The following is an 11,014-nucleotide window of genomic DNA, read 5'->3' as shown; positions in this document are numbered from 1 at the left end:
CATCACTATCATCTGACCATCCTGGGCAATCACGATATGGCCTCCATGTGAACTCTCTCAATCTGTCTAGCTCATGTTGCCAATACAATATGTATCCAAACGGACCCTATCTCAGTACTCCTCCATAGTAGTACACATATGGTCAATGTGGTAATACCTATCTCTCTACAATCGGTCGACATATGGCTATGTGCTCAAATGCCCATACCTGTAACAGTGTGACTCCACAGCTCAACGTCTGAACTCTCTGATATGCTATCTGATGCAACTAAAAATATAGCATAGCTAGTGCACATGGTCCCCATGTGTACACCGTCCCCTCTGTCACCATCTACTCTAGCACTCTTCCCCATCTAATAGGGAATCCATGTCCTTGTCTATCTCCTGCTAGTAGGCATGCTATCACCACTGCTATCACCACATATCATCTATCATACTCTGACACCATGGTCTCCCAGTCGATCTCCCTCTCTATGATATCCAGATCATCTGCATCGCACTCAAATAATCTACACAAAGCATCTCTCCCTATCACTAGGTCATACTCTACCATCTCTCCATGAATCGGAATGCAGAGGATACGCCATACATCCTCTAGTGTCACAATCGCCTCTCCAGTCACCAAATGGAATGAGGAGGTTTCTGAATGCCATCGCTTTGCCAATGCAGTCAATAGTCCTATGTTTTCCCTAATCTTGGGCATGAATGTGATATAGTATATCCCAAGTCCTACTAATGTATCTATGTCCGTGCTTCTGAGTCTATGTCGTAACATGAAGCAGTCTGGTCAGTTCTCTCGCGTGATCAATGGATATTGTCGACTCTGCATCACAATTGGGGCACATTTTGTCAGTTTTAGGGTTTTCTCCTACGGGTTGCATTTCCTCATTTTCATGTCCAAATCAGGGTGTTCTTCATCTATTCTGACCTATCCTACCCTTATCCCCCCTTTCCGAATCATTTGCATGCTATTTTTGACCTAAATAGGGTTGCCAATGCACAACTGCGCCTGTGTGCTCACTCCTGCACCTATGTAACACAACCTGCACTTGTGTCCCCCTACACAAGCACATAAGACATTACACAAGCACAGGATTCACCCTACACAAGCGCAGAAGTCACTTTCTGCATTTTCTATGGGCCCCGCAATGTCCCGCAAGCTAGTCAAAATTCGTAAAATTGAAAACATGGGTTTTTGCGATACATACCGCTGCTCCTGCATCATCTGGTCATCTATACATGTGTACAAATTCTCCAAGGTGATCTACCCTTGGAATGTTCACCATCTCTCTGCAAGTGTCCTTTTCCAAAGCCACAAATTCTCCTCTTGGGCTAGTGCAAATGAGCAATTTTCACTCTCTTTGTCTCATTTATAGATCTTTGTCAGTGCATAGATGGATGTGCACTCTCTCCATCTCATGTTGGTCATGGTCTTTTGCACCTTTAATTGCTTGTCTTTCATGCATCCGGTCTCTGATTGTCAGTCCATTCGATCCTATCATATTTTATCACTATTATCTATCAATTGGCCTCTTTTCTGCATGTTTCCAGCCAATTCCTCGAGGGGACATGCATATGTCATTATTATTGTCTGGGGCATTTTCATTATTGTTCTTTGAAACAACGCTTAAAATCGCTAACTAATTATTCCTCTTTTTGTGAATTAATTAATAAATGACAAATTATTAATTGATTTACCTAATTTCTCCTAATATCCTAATTTTTCATCAATTCCTAAATTCCCTCTTTGTGAATTAATTAATAAATGAAAAATTATTAATTAATTCACTAAATTTCTATTTTCCTCATTTTGCAATTTCCTAATTCCTTTTTTTCCAATTTTCTAATTTTCCTAATTTCTAATTCAATTTCCTCCTATTTTTCTCCTAATTTCATGGGAATGACATTTCAAGTTGTCATAATTTGGCATAATTGACAATCAATCAATTTTGACATAGAAATTTGTCATAATCTTGTCATAAATTATCAATCAATCAATTTTGCATAGAAAGTGCAAATTTGTCATAAATTTGTCATAATTGACATTCTTGGTTTGCAATTTCCATTTGAATCTCTTCATGCTAATTTGATCATCTCTCCAATTTGTCTATAAATTGGATGAATTTCTTCAATCCTAATATAATAATCGCATTATCAAATGAATCGATTCCTGAATCAATCACACTTTGAGTATTCTTGAACAATCATCTTGTCTACTTGCTTTCATATCATGATCATGCACTAGTAGGTGAGATCCACAAACAAAGCTATTTGAATGAGAAAGAAGGACAATGGAGCCACATGAAGGAGACATTCAAATCTGCACTTGGTTTGCTTAATTTTCAAATCTTGAATATTTTGTTTTCATGTCTTTATTGGATGTAATTAGGATTGATCATTGCATTTGAGCTTTTGTGATTGAGCTATGACTAATCTTGATATTTGCTTTGATGATTTCCGATTTCCTAGCTACATTTATGATAATGTTTATTTAATTTTATATTTTTTAAAAACATTATAATTGTAATTATAAATTGACATAAGTTAGATTTGAGAATGAAATGAGGATTAAATTATAAAAGAATTGATAATAATTGATTTAGATTTTTAGTAGCTTTTTTTTGAAATTTTTCTTATTATTGATATAAATTTCTAACAACAATTCAATTTTTAACAATTCTTTTTTTTGAAATTATTGATTCAGATTTTTAACAACCTTTTGAAATATAGTTTAGAGCAAACTAGAATTTTCAAATCCACAAAAGTAGTTCTAATCGTTTTAAATGTAAGAAACAAAATACAAGTGCATGATTATTAATTGAGAATTTTCAAAACCACATCAATAATTGTGTTGATTAATGGTTAGATATAATATATTTTACAATTACTATTTTAAAGTAGAAAATAAGAAAACTATAATTTAACAAAGTTATATTTTTATTAATTTAATATCTTTTAGCAAAATCGCACATACAAATTTATAATGTCTATATTTTTAAAAGTTTAACGTGTTTAAATTCATTAAAATAACTAATATCTAGAAAATTTATTTTTTTTAAATAAAATTTCATATCAAATCATATTAATTGGTACTATTTGTTCCTACCTAGAATTATAGGTGAGACTATTGTTCTAACAAGGTTTTTGATTCTAGAAATCTTGAGATACTACTAGATTAGATACAATTCCCTCTTTTTATCATGGATATTACTTGTCCATATGTGACATAATTGTAATCTCTCTTACCACATTTATAATTGTAGTCACATAAATCTGTCCATCTAATTAAATGAATATTTACTATTTATTTGATTGATAAATCCACTAGCCAAGAGTTAATTAAATTAACATTTAATTAATTCATCTTCAATCATTCTCCTATTAATTATATAAATTATTCAATTTATTTTAATTAATTCATTAAACCAAATTCACAATCAATTAAATGAATAAAATCTATTTATTTAATTCAATCCCCTTTCCTCTTTTAAATAAATAAATAAAATATTTATTTAAATCATTAAATCCTCCCCACTTGCATTCTCCTACAAATGCAAGTTGCAACCACAAGTTGAAATAAATTAATTTTATTTTAATTTTAATCCTTTTTTCCCTCACCCACCAAATCCACTTGCAATCCAAAATCCCCTTCTAGACCCTTCTAACCACTTTCTAATCATTCCTAATTAGCCTAATCCATCCCCTAAATATTGTCACATTCCTAAGCAACTTGGAGTCACTCCAAAATCTTTGAAAAGCATTTAAAGCTTTATGTGTTCAACAAGCTAACCTGTAAAGTCTTGCAAACCACTAATGGCTCTTACATGACCATTAATGGCTCTTACATGACCATTAATGGCTCTTACATAACCATTTATGGTTAAATCCACTTGCTCCCATGGTTAGAGACTTTACCTCTAACTCAACCCTCATTTAACCCATGGGTCTCTTCAAGCATTTATTGCTTTGACCATGGTTATCCTCACTAACTCTTGCACAAGAGTTTTCCATTGGATAAAGACATTATGTATTGGATAATTGCTTTATTCTTTCAACTCAACATTAACCTTACCTCCCAAGTTAACCCTCAAGTCATGTCAAGCATTTAATGCTTATTCCCTCTCCTCTCAACCCATCTCTTGTTGACATTTGTCATCCTGGGATTGGATTGAAAGTCCTCACATGGATCTTAAGCCCTTCAATCCTGACCCTTGTTGAGATTGTTCAATCTCAACCCTCCATTACTCCATTTTACCTATAAATAGAGCTCATTTCTTCACAATCTAGATCCTAAAAACTTGTATGCATCTAACTTATAGTGAAATTTAGAGAGCATTTATTATAAGAATTTACATTTACTCTTTTGGACTAAAATCAACACTAGATTAGATAATAATGTCATTTTTAGGTTGTTCACATTTGCATACTTTCACAATCATATCACAATCTTGAATCTCCATAAGACTTCGATAGCAGTGCATAGCTAAGAGCTACACTCATGTGGAACTTAGAGAGGAGAGGAACAAGGGAGGAGCAACTATGAGCATCTTGGTTAGCATTTGGAGGAGCATAGTTTATCTATTCTATGTTTGTATGCTTTTTATTCATGTTCAATATCTCTCTTGATATGCCTGTTTAGAATAATATTTGGTTGCTAACACTAACATTTTCTTCTTGTGTGTGTTGCCATAAAATAAATTTTCTAATCCTTTTTGCAAAGCATCATTTGGTGAACTCGACGTGAAACCAAGAGCAACCATTTTGAAAACTACTAACTTTTTGAATGTTTTAATTAACATACAGGTTGTGCTCTTGCGCTTTTGTTCTCACTTTAGTACCTTCACAAATTGATACTTTAGCACTATTATTCCCACTAATAGCGCTATTATGCCCAAACTAGCGCTATCGTCCATCTTCTAGCACTATTGTTCCTAGTATTAGCGCTTTTGACTCGTTGTTTGACAAAGTTAACTTTGTTTGACAATGGTTCTTTTAGCACTATTGTCTCTTTAGTCAGTGCACTCACATTTCTTTTAGCGCTATTGTCTATACTGTTGCGCTTTTGTGTTAAATGACACTTATGTTTTCACACAGAGTAGCACTATTGTAACAGAGAGTTGTAGGCAAATTCCTTGTAACCAAAAAAACAAAATTTTTAGGCTTGGAACCCACCAAACATGCAGATTTTTTCTAACTAATTATCTTTTGTGTAGGTTTTGACTAACCCCTACAGTAGGATTTTTAGCAATTTTAGCTTAGGAAGTAAATTTGTTCATATTGCTAACTTTGTCTTTCAAGTTAGGATAAAATAAATTCATTTTCCTTTTGGGTTAAAATCAACTACACTTTCATTTGGAGTTTTAAAAAGAACCACATCTTTTGTTTGGAGCTCTAAAAAAGAATCACCAAAACAAGCACACAAAATTCTTTTTTTGCAAAGTTAGGAACAAATTCTTTTGGTTCTTAAAATCAACAAGGCAAATTTTATTTCTTGCATCAAACTAAAATTCACAATCAACACTTCATTTTGTGCAAGTTAAAAAGAATCCCCAATTTGTCAAAGTTGTTCTCAAATCGATTTACTTCAAGCAATGTGCTCTTAATTCAGTTGACCAAGATTTCAAAGTTCCTAGTTTACAAAACATTTTGCCTTTGAAGTTAAAAAGAACACCATGATTGTTGGAGCAACATCTCCAAAATAGTTAGATCACATTGCAATGAAAATCGGTTAAAAAGAACAAGTGTTTTTGGTGATTGGCACACTTGTGCAAAGTTTGTCAAGTGGTCCTACTTCTAACACACACTGTCCTCTCCCTTGGCTTTCGTGGTCCTGGGTGCAAGAGAAAAGTGTTAGTAAAACTCAAAATTTTATCTTTTTAAGAGAGATCTGCCAAGAGACACATCACTCTTGGGAATGACCTCGTGCTGTAAATCCTTCGAGCTGCTATAGAAATTAGGTGTGAGAGAAGATGTAGCCTTGGGTATAGTTGTTCCTACAGTGTAACTTGCCGAAAGGACATATGGGCCCCACCACAAGTTACAAGGATCTTAAGTGAGTCACTACAAAATGAACTTATGTCCAAAAACATCAAACATTACTAGACACCTTTTTATATAGAAACCCACCTGTTCTATTGAATGAGGATATTTGTGATAAATTCAGTGCAAGAGCATAGATGGTTTTGCTCCCAAGATATTCACCATACATATTTCCTTGAGTAGAAACATAGCTTTTTGAAAGGCTACTTGTAGCTTGATGAAAGTGGTGACTCCCCCATCATAGGGATCATTTATTTGTTATGCTCATGCAACACTTAGTATATCACATCCTTACCTACCACAATGGGATCCATAAGGTATGTAGTACCAAAGTTGAAGAAATATCAAGATGTGGGCTGAAATTATCGCAACTAGCCATTTGACCTTAGGGATAAAATGTGTTTTAAGTGTCTTTGTTTTGTGTCAAGACTAGTGATAAACTAAGCTGACTTCAGGCTTTTTGGAAAAACATACCCAAAAACATTTGAAAAGGGGTCAAAGAGTTCAAAGATTGGGTTGATTTAGACCCACACTTATTTGTGCCTTTTTGAGGCAGCATTATTGTGTTTGTGTGCTTGCTCTATTTTCTTGTCAAAGAAAATCAAAACCAATTAAAAAACAAGTATTCATCCAACACAAATTTTCAACACCAACATTTGGCCAAAATTAAAACAGAGTGCCTAAACAAGATATCAAACTATATGACCATCCTTCACATTTTGAGAAGGAAGAATCTTCATCAACATATCAATTTGAAGAAAAGACCATTGAGCTCCAAGGCTTTCATCAAAAGGAGATTTTTTTGTCTCAATAGACAATTTTTTGTCTCACACAGAGCCTTCTTGTGTCATATGCGTCTATATCTTCAAGGAAAATCCAATGAGTTTGATCAAGAATCTTTGAACAGCAGAGCTTTTACTCAATATAGAGCTTTGAGTTATCATATATAAACAAGGTAGGCAAAATCAACCTTGCCTTCTTTCCAGACACTTGTATAACATATAACATAGCTCGGGAAGAACCACCAACCCCCGAAAGAGAAGAGGAAAAATTTGTCCCATTTATAACACAAAGTTTTAATTGAAGTTAACATTCCATCCATTCTCACTTTCATACATCATCAATAAATTCCAACTCTCGAAATATAAAGAGGTCTTTGTCCTAAGTTCTTTTTAGTAATTGCTTGAATAAAAAAAACACATCACTTTTTAGAGTGTCTCTACATCTAGGATAAACTCATCCTAAGAGGCATTTCTACGCAGGTTAAAACTAGTTTATGAGTGTATCCTCTCATTACTACATAGCTTGGTCTGTAACACATCTCAGACCTCTCTATACCTTATCATATCAAACATTGTCAACACACACAACAAGCAATTCATAGAAGGACTTTGGTAACATCAAACCTTTAAGTTATTGAGATCCATATGCAAAACGCTTCACCAAACATTTATCTCTCCTTCCATCACCAACTCATAATCATTTTCACCAAACTTCAACAACAACTTTCAAATGAAATGGCTCAAACTAGATCAAGGTCTAGACAGCTAGAAATCGAGGAGGAAGAGGAGGAAAATCTCAACGAATTCCAACAAGCCCTTGGAGGAAACGTAAATGATGAAAATCCTAGTACTCCCACTCCAGAAGCAATAGAAAGGGCACAACACAATCCCCTCTTCAATTGACTTTTCAATGAAATCCTTAAGAACAATGCTGATGCTCACTTTTTAAGACTTGCCCAAGAGGGAGCCAAACTACCCTTTGATTTTGATACTGCACAATTACGACAAGCATCGAAACACCATAGTCATAATGAGGGTGGAAGAGGTCGAGATAACTTCATATATGACCTTCATCAAGGGAATCCCCCACCTCCTCCTCCTCCTAATGACATTGACATGTTGAGGCAACAAGTCAAGAATCTAGCCCAACAACTCTACAGTGGTGTGAAAACTACCCAGTTTTCACTTAATGATATTTGTCCCTATCCCTTTGATAGGAATCTACATATGTCACCTTTTCCACGAGGGCTTGAAACACCTAAGCCACATTAATAATTGCGTTGATTAATGGTTAGACATAATATATTTTATAATTAATTTCTCAAAGTAGAAAATAACAAGACTATAGTTTAAGAAAGTTATATTTTTATTAATTTAATATCCTTTAACAAAATCACAATTACAAATTTATAATATGTATATTTTAAAAAGTTTAAAGTGTTTAAATTCATTATAATCTATCTTCTTCTTAGCACACTATTGTCTATTTGAATGCATCATTTTGAAGCATTCCAAATACATGATCCATGTGCAAAATAAATAATTTGACATAGTATTACAATTTGAGCATGTCAATGCTCCTCTCATATTCTATGCTTTTCAAAGAGAAAACCTGTTATGCTACCATTTCACAACAACTATACTACAATACGCCATTGTTAAATAACAAACATTCTATTAATAATGTAAACACCTAAAATTGTCTTGTCCTAATTAATTAAGTATTTTTATTTATTTAATAATTTTATCCTAAGCCTTATATTCATTAAATAGCTATTTATTTATGTAATTAATTCATTTATCCTCTTCTAGCCTCTCACTATTTAAATAAATATTTTGTTTATTTAATTGGTCTCACTTCCTCTATTAATTAAATAGATCTTCATTTATTTAATTAATTCATTATCTTTTTTCCTCCATGACACTTGACATTTAGCTTTTCATTTATCCTAAGTACCCTCTTCTTATTTTATTATTTTCCTCATCTACCCTTTAATCGTAACCAACCATTTATCCTTTCACCTCTTAATATTATCCCTCCATTTTCTAAGGTGCTCTCTATATAAGGCGATTCCTTTATCCTTTCATGACCCTACCTATCTAAGCATCTTAATGAACTTATGTGATCAATCAAGCAATCAAGCATTTACACAGCCACAACTCATTCTTTGTTGATCTCTTATGCACACATAAAATCTGAGAGAACCCATATAAAGAAAGATCAATGGAGATAAGAGACAATGGAGATCAAACCCTACCAAGCATGTGAATAGTATAATATTTTCATTTTCTTGATTTGCATGTTTTAGGTTTCTTCATTGGTGTATGGTGGATCTTTATTGTACAAATAGGGTTCGTGTGGTTGGACTTTTTATGGTTTTAAAATAGCTTTCTATCGTCCCATTTTCATCATATACATTTTGGCATGGAACTAGCATACCTATATTTTATAAATTAAAATTATTGTAGATGCCAAAATATATCAATTTTAAAAAATCTTTATCTTTAGCATAGATTAATTAATTTCATATGGTTAATATTTCTTAGAATTTAGAATTAGAATTTAGTCTTATTTTAGAATATGAAAGGATTTGCATGCAAAAATAATAGAAGTTTCTTTTAAATCTAAATTTAATTTTTAGAGTTTTATCTTAGAATATGAAATGATTTGCATGCAAAAAATAAAAAAATTTAAAAAATTATTTAGAATTTAGATTTAAAAACATATATTTTTTTTAAATTAGAAGTTTTTTAAAATTTAGATTTAAAAATATAAATTTTTTTTTTACATTTAAGAAATAATAATAATAGGAAATTGCTCTTTAATTTAAATTTGTTTCTTTTAAATTTATATATATATATATATATATATATATATATATATATATATATATATATATATATATATATATATATATATATATATATATATATATAATAATACAAAGTTGATTTTTAATTTAGTTTTTAGTTTTTAACTTATTTTTAAATTATTCGTTGTGTCAATGGGCCCTTGGTCTAGTGGTGAAGTTGAATGGCTCCAAATGAGCCCACTAGGGATCAAGTCTTGCTGAGTGCAAGGCTCCGACATCATAAGGGATGAGGCTGGGATTGTGCCCCATGCAAATTTGGTGGAATGGATACCCCTCAGTCCTTGGCAGAAGAGGTTCATCCTATTGGCTCATGCCCTCATATCGAATGACAAAAAATACTTTGTGAAGGCCCTCGTTGGGATGGCAACTTGCAGGCTTCATGCCCTTGCTGGGTTGTCATGCTCCTAGGTCTAGACTTCCATCAAAAAAAAAAAATTATCTATTGTCTAGTCATAATAAATAATAATAATAGTAAGTTGTTTTTTAATTTATATTTTAGTCTTTAACTTATTTTTAAATAAATTATCTATTGTCTACTCATTAAAATTACATGAATAAAAAAGTTAGGTGGGTGCCATTGTAGTGTTACGCCTCTCGACGTAACAATTTAATTAAAAGAAAAATGTATTAGAAACAAATAAAACGTAACCTTTGGGACAATTGTTCAAAATAATTTGTTTTTTTTCAAAAAAGAGTTACTAGGAGAAGAGGGAGAAATTTTATATATATATATATATATATATATATATATATATACACACACACACACACACACACATACATGTATATATGTGTGTATATATATGTGTGTGTGTGTGTGTATGTATATATATATACACATACATGCATACATATGTATATATGTATATGCATGTATGTATGATATATATACATACATACATACACAGATATGTTCACCCAAATTTCCTATTGACCCTATATGTGCAATACAATCAGCCACGTGCCAATTCCAAATATTTTTTTAATTACTCACTTTAGTTGTGGTCATGTTAATATCATATTGTATAGGGGAGTAGTCATTTACTTAGTCATTTATTAAGTCATTTTTGTTTGTGTGACTAATTATTTAGTTTTGATTTTACCCCATGACCAAATTGGTTATTTATTTAGTCATTTATAGCTGTGTCGCAAAAAATGACTAGAATTTGGTCATTCTTACTTGTCGTGACTAAAAGTTTTAGTCACCTAGTCATTTACTTTCCATATTCCTACTAGTGAATCAAGAGTACACCCACAATAAAAATTATGGTCATTGTCATGATGCATACTATCATCCTAGACCTAGTGCTCCTCAATACA

This window comes from Cryptomeria japonica, chromosome 3, assembly GCF_030272615.1.
Source record: "Cryptomeria japonica chromosome 3, Sugi_1.0, whole genome shotgun sequence".
NCBI lineage: Eukaryota > Viridiplantae > Streptophyta > Pinopsida > Cupressales > Cupressaceae > Cryptomeria > Cryptomeria japonica.
Note: the sequence above shows the minus strand (reverse complement) of the source record.